General features: G+C 39.6%; 1 non-coding gene across 1 annotated transcript; it reads right to left on the bottom strand.

Moving 5' to 3' along the window:
* Positions 1–14,234: 14,234 nt before the first annotated feature.
* LOC118484638 lies at positions 14,235–14,340 on the bottom strand. The gene has a single exon (XR_004873741.1). It is a non-coding gene; the product is annotated as a small nucleolar RNA R71 (small nucleolar RNA).
* Positions 14,341–14,972: the final 632 nt, after the last annotated feature.

Below are 14,972 nucleotides of genomic sequence, written 5' to 3' on the forward strand. Positions count from 1 at the left end.
ACGGGTTATTAGTTGATAGCGCTATTTAGGTCTTACCAACCTCACACCGTGCCATGGTATGGGATCGGTCGTGAACTAATGTACTCAGGCATCCGTCAATGATGATAGAACATTGACATCGGGGCATCCTGCGGAAACGCAAACGGTTACCTAGTGTTCGGTATTGGAAAAAACAGTTTAGTCGCTAACTTTTGGGGTAGCTCCCCATGGCATGTATAAACGAGTAAATTAACTGGTGAAACAAGTTTTTGGTAATTAAAACTGGACAACTAGTGAACTCGCTCAACATTATTGTTGACACCATACTGCATGCTTTGCAGGTAACCAGTGACTGAGGAGCTTGCTGCTTGGGGATGTGTAGTGTTCGTCTACCCCTGTGTTGGGTGTTAAATAAACATGAACTATGAACCGTGTTTAAAACTGTTTTACTTATGCTTCCGCTACTTACTACTATTTAAACTTAAAACCTTAAGCTCTGAACATGATATTTGCTAATCGTATGGTTAGTAAGTATTACTATGGTTAATATTTCAATTATTCAGTATGATTGGTGGCTGGATCCTGGTCAGTCACGCCCTCAAGCGGATGGTACTCCGCAGGTGGAATTTGGGGGTGTGACAGTTTGTCTTTACTGCTGCTTCTTGGGCACGGCCCCGTGCTGGCTGAGCACGGGGCGTGTTCAGTATTCTGCCTTCTCTTTTTTGCTTGGGAGGATGCTGTCGAGGGGCCGGGCAATCCACTTATGTTCCTTTTCTTGTATTTATGTTAGATTTAGCCGCCTTTTTGCTTCTTTTGTTAATTTGAGCTCATTTAATCCTGAAAATACTAAAGAAAGACAAAAACACTCTTTTTCCAACATTAGTACTTAAAAGGGTTAGTTTTATGCCTTATTTGATGTAATTTATATGTTGCATTTTACACACATCAAATTACAATTAATGAGGAGAGGGATTGTCAGACGGGCACGGGGCCGTGTGCAGCGGACACGTGGCCGTGCCCAGGCTTATGTTCGGCCTATAAATAGGAGTGCTTGGCTTCATTGCAACTCATCCCTTGGCACACCACCTCTCTCACACTTCATCCACCACCTACCACCATCACAACACCATCATCCACCACCATCATCCATTGTCCATCATAGAGTGTGTGAGTCGTCTCGGGATCCAAGATTGATCGTAAGAGTTCTTGACAATCAAGGCCATGTTTGCCTAAGTCTCTTACATCACTTGGTGAAGACAAGTGTTTAGTATAATACTTTTTATTTTAATCTTTTGCACTTTTTATTTGGTTTTGTATTAATGACTTTAATAACTAGTTGCTTATGTTGAAGGTGACTTTTCCTTATCGTTTGTCCGTGGTGTCTTGGCATTATTTTACTGTCTATATAAAATAAAAGATTTTCACCATTCATATCTTCACGGTCTATATGGAGGTATGTTGGCTACCTGGTCGGCGGTTAAGGGAACGGTTTGGTAAGGGTCTTGTCCTTGTTCAGCGTTTAGAGGTCCTACAAGGGACCTGGGTCAAATTTAATAGGATCTCCTTCAATACCCATAGGTATTGGATGGCGGGGATCCAAACTCTTTGACCCCCTGATAAGTTAACTACTATTAATACTATAACCCGGCTATTTAAGACTGTATCCCTGCTGACTCAGACTACTTAGTCGAGGGTAACGTCACCTCCAAAAGAGGGGTCTACCATAATTTGCATTAATAACTTAATTCATTATCTTTCAATAATCCAACCCTTTAGGATTGTATCCTTGCTGACTCAAACTACTGGGTTGAGGGTAACGTCGCCTTCAAAAGAGGGGCCTATTACAATAACTAAGATAATCTCTTAAACAAGTGCAAAAGTGCGAAAATAATCAAAGGTTATACTAATACACGAGTCGGATCCAAGTGATTCATCTTGTCTATCTGTTTTTATTTTTATTTTTCAGCATTTAGTTAGTTTTTATTTTCTTAGTTTAAAAATCTCTTCTAACATTTTTATTTTATTAGACGTTGAGGATAAACCGGTACTAAAAGCTCTTGTGTCCTTGGACGACCTCGGTATCTTACCAACACTATACTACGTCCACGATGGGTGCACTTGCCCATATGTGTGTTTAGTGTTAGTAAATATCGTGTTTTATAAATTTAAAACTTGGCTAAAAGTGTAAAAAGGGCTTAAAATATACATCTAAAATATATACACACTGACACGCATCAAGTTTTTGACCAAGTGGTATTTTTATAATACCATATCCCAAGCCCGTATAAGGGAAAATAAGTTAAAAGTATTTACCTGAGCTAGATATGAGAAGTAACTCAGCCGTATATTCCTATAGCTTTATGATAATACCTTCTACTGGATGCTACTTAATCTGTATAAAAGGTTTAATAACCTATTAGGACACTAACGGGTCTTTATTTAAGTCAAGGACTTAGACCGGTTAGCTTGAAAGAAACTTTACGGTTCTAAACGCTAGATTAAGCGGAGACCGGAATAGAATCTGGTTTAGACCCAACAAGTTTGGATACTTGTATAATATGGGTAAACTAAACACATTCTGGAAATTGAGAATTTATTGATAAGGTTAAACCCGTTTCAGCTATTTTACGTAAACTAGTCACATAAACCGATCCGAACGCATTAATGCATAACGGGTAACCAAATGAATTATATACAGGTCTTAATTGTTATTATGCTTAAAATATGTTAATACATTAGTAGGATGTTAACATATATGCCCAAAAAGTATTTAAAACCAATTTAAGTCCCGTAAGGGCATTTTGGTCATTTTAATGATTATAAAAGAGATTTTATAACAAACTGAGGTTCTGGTCTTTGGTAATCAGTAAAAATATTTATTTTTATCTCATTACATCAGTAAGATACTACATATATGTGAGGTTTACCATTTAAGGCCAAACTATGCCCCGAAAGGACATTTTGGTCATTTCACATATGCTTTTAAGGACATTTTTGGAAATCTGAGTTCATGACTTATACCTACTGTAATAATATTGAAAGTTGTTTTAAAATTCAGTAGGTAACAAGACTTAGGTGTTAAATATGGTTTTAAACCATACTATGCACCTAATTAGTGTAAAACTCGCCAATTGACGATAATCGAGGTGTTTATGTAAATCTGAGATTTTGATCAGGTTTAAATGCTCAATATGATTTATTTAATGTATGAAATCAGTAGGAAAAGCTTTGGCATTCAAATCATTTGTTAATCTCATTTTATGCATGAAAAGAGTATTATCGTCATTTACCAAATTACACAAGAACTCTATGATTTAAACAGATTATAATCTAACCAAAAATCTTAAAAATCCTTAAAATAATATCTTAACAGTAGGTAATGAGTTTTGGTTCAAAATCCAAGTTTAAACATGTCTTATGCAAGATATCGCAATTTAATTAATAAAAAGCTTCTAATTACGATATCGAGCATAACTTCTGTTTGAGACCAAGAACTGATGTCAAACTTTCGGGACAAGCTTATATATCAGTAGTAAAGGTTTTTGTCCTCTCACATTTCTAAAAATCTCATTTATATGTCAAAAGGGCATTTACGGCATTTATAAGCATATTAATAAACAAGAGCATATAATTCAAACTACTAAGGATCAAGCAATATAACTCCAGAGGGTTATACTACTGTATAATATGGTCCTAATGGAAGCTTAAAACATGGAAGAATTAAGATTAAACGGGTCAGAACTGAAAGTCAAAGCAAAAGTCAAGCTTTTGCGACTTTCGGTTATAAACTGACCTTAGACTGATAATTGTCGGGTTAGACCTGGTTAAACATGTTCTAATACTAATTACCAAGTTATTAGAATGTTAAAATATAATTTATAACTTCTGTTTTATTAGTTTAAATTATTTTTAAAGTTTCTGTCCAGTTTGACTTTTCGACTAACTAGTTTGACCCGACAATTAACTAGTCAAACGAAATAATTAGGAGGTGCCCTTTTAAGGGTTAACCACCTACCTTAATATGGTTCCATAACCACTTTCATTTCGGTCAGTGGCTGAACCATTTGTGATTAAACCGAAATTCAAAGTCTAATTACGATATATTTGAGTTTTCGGTTTTTAAGCTAATAAAATGGACTAAGCAAGGGCTAAGACACTTACATAAGGTCCTAGCTATCTTTTCTACACTTCTTGATCCTCTTCTAAGGCCAGGAGACTCCAGATGATAGTGGTGTGGTTCTTGCAAGTGAATGAGCAAATGACGACATTAACTTAGGAGCCTTTATATAGCAAAATGGCATGCAAGGAGATCAAAGCAGGTGTTTTGGAGGCATCTAGGATCACCCTAGGTGTCCTAGTGGTATTATAAAACCAACAAATAGCTCCTGGAATTGAAAAATTGGCTCCAAAGTCAGTGTAACAGGCTATAACATGCAGCTGCCAGTTTTTTGGATGCTGGCAGCTGCCACGCGGCCCGTGTAAGGAATCACATGGGGCTACACGGCCCGTGTCAAGGTGTGGCACAAGTTAAACAACTTTCAGCTGTTGGCAGTTTCAGTCCCTGGACCTTTTAAAGCTTTATTTCTTTCATTTTTGGCATATAAGGCCCTTGTAGTTAGTTTGTAGAGGTTCAAGGGAGTATAACCAAACTCCGTTAGGCCCGATTTCGTTAATTGATCACCGAAAACATAAGTTTCGCCTTGTTGACACTTTAAACCCTAATTCTTGGGAATTTACATAAACAACGTATAACGATCTCGAAACCTCATGAAATTTATATCACTTGTTCTTGAGAGCATATTTGAATATTTCGAAGCCTCATGTTTGTTAAAAGGTCACTCAGCGGTAAGAATTAACACGTTGACACATTTAAACCCCTGTAGTTTATAATCCTACGATTATTTTAAATAAACGGCTTCTTATATCCAATTAATCACTCATTTAACAATATATTCTCCGAGTATGGTCATTCAGAGGCACAAGTTTGGCATGTTGACACTTTTAGTCCCTTCGCATACATAATTTCATCATTTGTCAACTTTAGTCCTTCAAACTCAAACTTTCACATATTTAGAGTTTAGGACACGTGTCTTTATATAATTGGACACGTTTTTACGTGGTGTTACATCCTCACCCCTTTAAAAGAAATCTCGATCCCAAGATTTACTGGAATAAGTGAGGGTACTTCTGTCGCATAGTGGACTCAACTTCCCACGTGTATTCAGGGCCTCTACGGGCATCCCATTTAACCTTTACTATAGGCACGTGCTTTCTTCGGAGCTTTTTAACTTAACGATCCTCGAACGATATAGGTCTTTCAACAAACCTCAGGCTTTCATCAATCTGTACGTCTTTATGAGACATTGCAAATGATTCATCAGCTAGACATTTCTTTAGATTACAGATGTGGAATACATTGTGGATTCCACTCAGCTTGATGCGTAGTTGGTGTGATATGTTTTTATGTATATTTTTTTAGCCCTTTTTAACCGCTTTAGTCAAGTTTTTAATTTATAAAACACGATATTTACTAACACCAAACACACACATGGGTAAGTGCACCCATCGTGAACGTAGTATAGTGTTGGTAAGATACCGAGGTCGTCCAAGGACACAAGAGCTTTTAATACCGGTTTATCCTCAACGTCTAATCAAATAAAAAATTTAGGAAAAATGTTTTAAACTATAAAATAAAAACAAAAATGCTGAAAATAAAAATAAAATAAATAAAAACAGATAGACAAGATGAATCACTTGGATCCGACTCGCCTTTAGTGTAACCTTTGATTATTTCCACACTTTTGCACTTTTTAAGAGATTATCTTAGTTATTGTAGTAGGCCCCTCTTTTGAAGGTGACGTTACCCTCAACCCAGTAGTTTGAGTCAGCAAGGATACAATCCTAAAGGGTCGGATTATTGAAAGATAATTAATTAAGTTATTAATGCATAATGTGGTAGGCCCCTCTTTTGAAGGTGACGTTACCCTCGGCTAAGTAGTCTGAGTCAGCAGGGATACAGTCTTAAGTAGCCGGGTTAAAGTTTTAATAGTAGTTTACATATGAGGGGATCAAAGCGTTTGGACCCCCACCATCCAATACTATTGGGTATTGAAGGGGGTCCTACTAAATTTGACCCAGGTCTTTGCAGGATCTATACACTGAACAATGGCAAGACTCTTACCAAACCATTCCCTTAACCCCCGACCAGGTAGCCAACATATCTCCATATAGACCATGGAGATATGAATGGTGAAAATCTTTTTTTTATATAGACAGTAAAATAATGCCAAGACACCACGGACAAATGATAAGGAAGAATCACCTTCAACATATAAAACTAGTTATTAAAGTCATTAATACATAACCAAATAAAAAGTGCGAAAAGATTAAAAATAAAAGGTATTACACTAAATGCTTGTCTTCACCAAGTGATGTAAGAGAATTAGGCAAACATGGCCTTTGATTGTCAAGAACTCTTACGATCAATCTTGGATCCCGAGACGACTCACACACTCTATGATGGATGATGGATGATGGATGATGGTGGTGGATGATGGTGTTGTGGTGGTGGTGGTGGTGGAGTGTGGGTGAAGTGTGAGAGAGGTGGTGTACCAAGGGATGATTTTCAAGTGAGCCAAGCACCCCTATTTATAGCCTGAACAGAAGCTCGGGCACGGCCCCGTGTCCATCCCTCTTCTCTTTCTTCATTAATTGCAGTTTGTCTGCATTAGTTTACCACACCCCCGTGTCCGCTGGGCACGACCCCGTGTGCAGAAGCGTATCTGTACTATCAAGATTTCCTCAGATTCTGCGAATCTTAGAGTTGACCACGGCCCCGTGTCCAGTGGGCATGCCCCCGTGGTGGGTGATAGAAGCTTCTACAACTTTGTCTTTTCGGCTGACACTTAGGCACGCCCCTATGCTCATTGAGCACGGGGCATGTTCAGTCTTTTTTCTCTTGTTTTTGCTTGGGAAGATGCTGTCGGGGGGTCGGGCATGCCACGTTTGTTCCTTTTCTTGTATTTATGTTAGATTTAGCTGCCTTTTTGCTTCTTTTATTCATTTGAGCTCATTTAGTCCTGAAAATACAAAAGGAAGACAAAAACACACTTTTTCCAACATTCGTACTAAAAAGGGTTAGTTTTATGGCACAATTGATGTAATTTATATGTTGCATTTTGTACACATCACAGCTCCTCAGGCAAGTTTAGCTAATAAGCTACACTTCTGACACATTCGATGATCTCGAATGGTCCAATATACCTAGGACTTAACTTTCCCTTCTTACCAAAACGCATCACACCTTTCCAGGGTGATACTTTCAGTAAGACTTTGTCGCCCACCTCAGACTTTAGAGGTTTTCGCCTCTTATCAGCATAACTTTTCTACCTATCCCTGGCAGCTTTCAGGTGATCACTAATTTGGACAATCTTGTCCGTTGTTTCAAGGACTATATCAGGTCCTGACAACTGAGCTTCTCCTACTTCCGCCCAGCAAACAGGCGTTCTGCATTTCCTTCCATATAATGCCTCAAAAGGCGCAGCCTGAGTGCTAGTATGGTAGCTATTGTTATAGGAGAACTCAATTAAAGGTAGGTGGTCATCCCAACTACCTCCCAAATCAATAACACATGCTCGAAGCATGTCTTCCAAAGTTTGAATTGTACGCTCACTTTGTCCATCTGTTTACGGATGGTAAGCAGTACTAAAATTCAAACGAGTGCCTAATGATTGTTGGAAACTTTTTCAAAAATGAGAGGTGTACCTAGTATCTCTATCATAAATAATAGACACCGGCACTCCATGGAGGGATACAATCTTATCCACGTACAACTGGGCTAACTTGTTGGAGCTATGAGTCTCCTTGATAGGTAAGAAATGTGCTGACTTAGTCAGTCTATCAACTATGACCCATATGGTATCATTTCCATGCCTTGTTTTAGGTAACTTGGTTATAAAGTCCATAGTTACCATCTCCCACTTCCATGTGGGAAGTTCTGGCTGTTGAAGCAGACCTGACGGCTTTTGATGTTCAGCTTTAATCTGAGCACAAGTCAGGCACTTAGCTACATGTGTGGCAATAGATTTCTTCAAACCTATCCACCAATAATTAGCTTTCAGATCTTGATACATCTTGTCACCTCCAGGGTGAATTGAGTATTTGGAATTGTGAGCTTCCTGGAGGATTATATCTCGAAGCCCTCCATGAATAGGAACCCAAATTCTTCCATTTAATCCGAGGATTCCATCTTTGCCAGGTGCTAACTGTTCAGTAGTTACACCTAACTTTTCATTTGGAAGGTTAGCTTCCAAAACAGCTTCTTTCTGTGCAACTAATAGGCTTTCATTCAGGCTATTCTTCAGTTCAATGCTCTTAGCGTTAAACCTGATAGGTTTAACTCTTTTCTTTCAGCTTAGAGCATCAGCGACTACATTCGCTTTGCCAGGATGGTAGCGAATTTCACAATCATAGTCATTTAGAGTCTCCATCCAGCGGCACTGTCTCATACTGAGCTTTTTTTGATTGAATAAGTGTTGGAGACTTTTGTCATCCAAATAGATCACACATTTAGTTCCATACAGATAATGTCTCCACAACTTTAGTGTGAATACAATGGCACCCAACTCCAAATCGTGGGTGGTGTAATTCTTTTCGTGCACCTTTAATTGTCGCGATGCGTAGGCAATCACCTTACCTCGCTGCATAAGTACACAACCCATACCGGTGTGTGAAGCATCACAGTACACAACAAATTCTTCAATTCCCCCAGGCAATGTCAACACCGGAGCATTGCTCAATTTCTGCTTAAGAATCTCAAAGGATTCTTGTTGCTTTGGACCCAATCAAACTTTACATTCTTGCGGGTCAGAGAAGTCAATGGTGCAACTATCCTCGAAAAATTCTCAATGAATCTTCTATAATAACTAGCTAATCCCAGAAAGCTGCGAATTTTTGTTGGTGTCTTTGGTGCTTCCCAGTTCATAATGGCTTCTATCTTGGCGGGATCTACTTGGATGCCACTCTTACTAACAACATGTCCAAGGAATTGGACTTTACGAAGCCATAACTCGCACTTGGAGAATTTAGCATACAACTTCTCCTGTCGAAGCAATCCTAAAATACACCGAAGGTGTTTCTCATGGTCAACTTGATTACGAGAGTAAATAAGTATGTCATCTATGAAGACAATGACAAACTTATCTAAGTATGGCTTGCAGACTCTATTTATCAGGTCCATGAATGCTGCTGGTGCATTAGTGAGCCCAAAAGGCATCACTAAAAACTCATAATGTCCATACCTCGTTCTGAACGCTGTCTTAGGCACGTCTTCTGTTCGGACCTTGAGTTGATGATATCCGGATCTCAAATCAATCTTCGAGAAAAAGTTCGCCCCTTGGAGCTGATCAAATAAGTCGTTGATCTGGGTAAGGGATAGCGATTTTTTATCGTTACCTTGTTTAACTCACGGTAATCAATGCATAAACGCATTGATCCATCCTTCTTCTTCACAAACAATATAGGAGCTCCCCAAGGCGAAGAGCTGGGTTGTATGAAACCTTTTTCCAGCAAGTCATCCAATTGAGTCCTGAGCTCTTTCATTTCAGTAGGCGCTAGACGATAAGGAGCTCGTGCAATTGGTGCAGATCCTGGCAGAATGTCTATCCTGAACTCCACTTGCCTCTCAGGGGGTAATCCAGGTAATTCATCAGGAAAGACATCAGGATACTCGGAAATAATTGGAATGTCTTCAATCTTGGGTTTCGGATCATTCACTGTCACTTGTGCCATGTAAATGACACATCCGTTTTTCAGACACTTCGATACCTTGAGAATTGACACATTGCTGGGCAGACCATATTGTGTATCTCCTTGAATAGTGATAGATTCACCAGAAGGGGTTTTAATGATAACTAGCTTTTTATTACAGGCAATTTGGGCTTGGTTATGCGACAACCAATCCATGCCTAAAACCACATCAAAACCAGCCAACTTCATTGGCAAGAGGGATAGCGGGATAGAATGATTCTTAATGGATATAAGGCATCCATCAAGAAGAGTTGAAGCTGTTTCTAAGGTACCATTGGCAAGCTCTACCTCATATCTTATGTCTAGAGTCTTAATAGGCAGATTCAGTAACTTACAAAACTTATGGTCTACAAAAGACTTATCAGCACCTGAATCAAATAAAACTCTAGCATAATTATTATTAATGAGGAAGGTACTTGTTATGACGTTCTCGTCATTCACCGCCTCCCTTGCATTCATCTGAAAAACCCTAGCATTGTTTTTTTTGCCTCCTCGGGCTTCTTAGCATTCTTAGGGCAATTAGTCTTGATGTGCCCCTTTTCGTTGCAACCGTAGCAGGTTGCATCTTTGATGTTTCGGCACTGCACAGACTTGTGCCCTTTCTTCTTGCAGATCCCACATGGTTTAGCTTGTGGGTCCTGGTTGCACTTCCCAAAGTGCCTCTTGTTGCAAGTCTTGCACCTGGGCTTGTCACCCGACTGCCCTTTCTTGGAACTAGAGTTCCCTTTGTTCTTCTTGTTCGACTGATGGGAATGGTCTTCTTCCCTCTTTCTTTTCCCGTCATCAGTGGTTTTCTTTGCCCTACTTCTCACAACATCAAGAGTAAGGGACAAAGATAGATCTATAGCAGATCTATATGTAGTTGGCTTAGAAGCCTTGACATTTCCTTTCACCTCTGGGGCTAAACCACCGATAAAACGAGCACTGCGTTTGGGTTCTAGGGTGACCAAATATGGTACAAGCCTCGATATCAAGTTGAAACTGGTCACATAGAACCTGCAATCCAAATCCTTCATCACCAAGGTGAGGAAGTCAGTCTCTATTCTCTCGACTTCATGTTGAGGACAGTAAGTGTCCTTCACAAGATCAACAAACTTGTTCCACGAAAGGTTATACAGAGGAACCTTTCCAGTGGATTGCACCAATTCTTTCCACCAAGTGAGGGCGTCGCCCTTGAATTAAGACACAAACTTAACTATGCCTTCCTTAGCACATCCACTGATGTCAATCACAGTCTCCATTTCATCTAACCACTTCATACAGTCTATTGCTCCCCTTTCCCCTGTGAAATCTCTCGGTTTACAGGAGACGAAGTATTTATAGGTACAACTCTTGTTGTACTTAGGAGCCTGATTCACAACAACTTGTCTCTGTGGTTCACTTTTCTGATTAGAGGAGTGTTGAGACTCACCTTTCTTCAGTGTAAGCGAATGAGATAGGGACTTTGTATGAGTCTTGGACCGAACATTACTCGGCTCCTTGAACTTATCATCCAAAGCTTGAGCAACCGCTGCGGTTATCATCGCTTGCAATTCAGTACCAGTGATATTAATCCTGGTATTATTGTTTTCTTCCACGGGATGACTGTTTGCTTCGTCAGAGCCACCCATGATTTGAGTACTATATCAAACAATAATGATATATTTAAATTATATAATGAATTATCGCATTGATAATTAGAGGGTCATGGTATTATTAAACCATACAGACCATTTTAAATTAAAATCAATTTAATCATGATTTGCCTAGGCTACAACTGAACCATAATAAGCAATCAATAGGATATAATTGACGGGTGGTCCGTAGGACAACCCTTAAACGATCAAAATATATGCACATTCCATACTCTACTCGGTTAATTATGGGAGTTTGGTAACTACGGTACGTTTGTATTTGTAGGTGTTAAAGTGCTTAAAGGATGGATATTATGAAGCTTGGATGGATGTCAGAAGTTGGCGGAAACAAGATGTGAAGAAATTAAAGATGTGATGAAGAAATGAAGAAAAGACAAGACTCAGCGCCGTAGCCTACGGCCCTGGCCGTAGGTTACAGCTCCCATCTTTTGCCAAATCCTCCGCCGTAAGACAGAAGAAACACGCCGTAAGGGAATATTGATCGCCGTAAGCTACGGTGAGCGCCGTAGCTTACGGCGCTATGTTGACCGGCTGCACTATATTGACCGCCGTAAGCTACGGCGGCTGCCGTAGCTTATGGCGCCGACTGTTCCAAATTGTAACATCCACATTTAATGTCCCTTTCAAGATGTTTTATGGCCTCTTATCATGTGTTTTCGGTTACACTACACTTGGGAACGAATTTTGGTGCACTTTGGAGACTTTTGGAGCTTGAAGAACAATCTTTAATCTTGGTTTTTATGTTGGTGATTTCTATGAACATTGAAACTTGTATGATGAAGTTGATTCAAGCCATGAGTGGCTAAACACTTTGTGGTCATCTTTGGTGGAAGGTTTTGTGTAAGACTTTATGCTTGAATTCCGTATTATTAGAATAACAACTTCATCTTTATGATTTATTTGTTATGGTGTGTGATTGATTGTTAGTAAATTGTTGATTTTTGTGTTAAACTAATTAGAAACCATACGTTCTTGGTGCCGTTGGCAATCGAGATATCATGGGTATAGTTAGGCTTGGGTAAGGGTTGATTGATCATCGGGTAACAACCTCACGTTCTAGGAATCTGAGTACTTAGTTCCCTTTCATCACTGCAATTAATCACACATGAACTATGTCTATGTAGTTCTTTCTAGTGGAATGATAGTATAAATGTCAAAGCAAACCGGAAACTGAAGATGATCATTTGTCTCTAATTTGCTTACAACCAATACTTTCATTTTTGCAATTACATTAGTAATTTTAGTTTTAAAACCAATTCAATCAAATCAACTCTTGAAATTTACTTTACTTGCATTTAGTTTAATCTTAGTTAATTTAGACTAATATTTCAAATAACACATATTCCACAAACTCCCTGTGTTCGATACCCACTTGCCACTAACTATTTAGTAGTAATTGAATTAAATTTGATTGTGACCACGACATCACGTCAAATTTTGGCGCCGTTGCCGGGGAGTAGTGCGCAACGTGTGTTATTTTTGATCTCTTTTAGTTGTTATTTTTCTGGTTTACGCTGGGTGTGTTAGTGTGCAGGTATTTACAGGTGCATGCGTACTAGAAGCTCTCACAAGCTATCACCATTGGCATTTGATCCAGAGATTGAATGAACTTTGAGAGGAAACAAAATCTTGTTAAGGGAAAACAAAATTAGCGGTTCACCAACAACACCAACTACACCAATTACACCACTTAGATACATGGATCCACTGCCACCACCACCCACTACGGGTGAACTCATACCACCTTTCATACCATCATCCACTCAACCTTCACCAAATGCTACCATGCCTAACACCACTACTGAACCTACTCCACCTCATGATGTTACACCAACTAACACCACACAACCCATTACCACCCAAGAGGAACCGACACTCGCTTTTAACCCGTCTACTACAATTCCACCATTCACCCATTTCTTCCCGGGTACAGGTCAATCATCTTCAACTTATTCAATAGCACCAAACTTAACCATTGTCCAAGCCACTTCTACATTTAGACCATCAAACCAGTCGGGTTTTTAGTATTCAACTCTTCCATTTGGGCAATCTTCGGGTATATGGGGAGATGGATATGATGAGGGGTTTGAAGAATTTGAGGGTTATGATGAAGACGGATACACATATGGGGGTGATGGAGATCAAGGGGAGTTTGCTTATGTACAAGGTCAAACTCAAGGAATGCCAAGTGTTGGTGGAATTCCACAACAACAACTTATACCACAACATATTCAGCCAAGGCCACAAGGGCCACAAGTGCAACGTCCTATACCATTGCAACAAGTTCGTCCACAAAATGCACAACCACAATTTAAAGGCCAATTCAACACCCACCGATGCCACAACATCAATTTCAACCACATGTACCTCAGGGGCCTATGCAAAGACCAATGGGTCCTATTCGTCCAAGGGGTCGGTTGGGTGTACCAAGAAGACATCTTAGAGAATATGCGAGAGGCATTGATGCACATTTTAGGCCGGTAATTACTCAAAATCCTTCACCGGTAGTTATTCCTCACAATAATCACGGGAGGACTTTTGAAGTGAGAACCAATTCATTGCAAATTTTGCCGAAATATAAGGGTCTAGCAACGGAGGAGCCTTATTTTCATTTGGAGGCTTATGACTCAATTTGCAACACTCTTGGGAGTCAAGGTTTTTCGGCCGATGATGTCAAATTGGTATTATTTCAATTTTCTCTAGAAGATAAGGCAAAGAAGTGGTTTTACACTATACCTTCGGCATCTATTTACACTTGGGCGGAGATGCAACAAATTTTTTTAGATAAATTTTACACCGCTCAAAAGACCAATGATGCCAGGAAGGGGTTGACGAGTTTTCAACAACAACAAGGTGAAATGTTTCATGAGGCCTTTGAGCGTTTCAACATGATGATCAAGAATTGCCCTCATCATAGGATTAAACTTTGGGAATTGATGAATGCTTTCCACGAGGGGTTAAGTGCTGAAGATGCTCGTGACTTAATGTCCATAAAAAATGGCACTTTTGGTACAAATTACGAGCATGACGATTGGGAGTTTTTGGAGCAAATGGAAATCACTTCAAAGAGAAAAGCTCAAGCATTAAGGAGAGCACGACCGGCCATTACCCGAACTCAAGTGCATGCGGTAGACGATGGTAATGTTCAAACCTCTAACCAAATTTATGATGTTTGTGCTAGTTGCAATGAGATAGGACATGCGGCTGAAAATTGCCAAGGAGGTGAACGGCAATATGAAGAGGTTCATGCTGTGCAAGGTCAAGGAGGGGGTGGTAGAAACTATAATATGAATTCTAACACTTACCACCCCGGGTTGAGAAACCACCCAAATTTTCGGTACGGGAACCCTTCAAATCAAGCTAACCCGAATTTTCAAGGAAGTCAAGGTAACTTTGGTTCGCGCCAACCTTACAACAATCAAATTGGATATCGAGGTGGGAACAATCAAGGGTACCAAAGGCAATATCAAACGGGTCAAGAGCAAGGGGGGTCTTCGAGTGGAAATGAGATGATGGAAATGTTAAAGAGCATGCAAGCGGAGATGCAAAAGA

The sequence above is a fragment of the Helianthus annuus genome, chromosome 11, assembly GCF_002127325.2.
Source record: "Helianthus annuus cultivar XRQ/B chromosome 11, HanXRQr2.0-SUNRISE, whole genome shotgun sequence".
NCBI classification, from domain to species: Eukaryota; Viridiplantae; Streptophyta; class Magnoliopsida; order Asterales; family Asteraceae; genus Helianthus; species Helianthus annuus.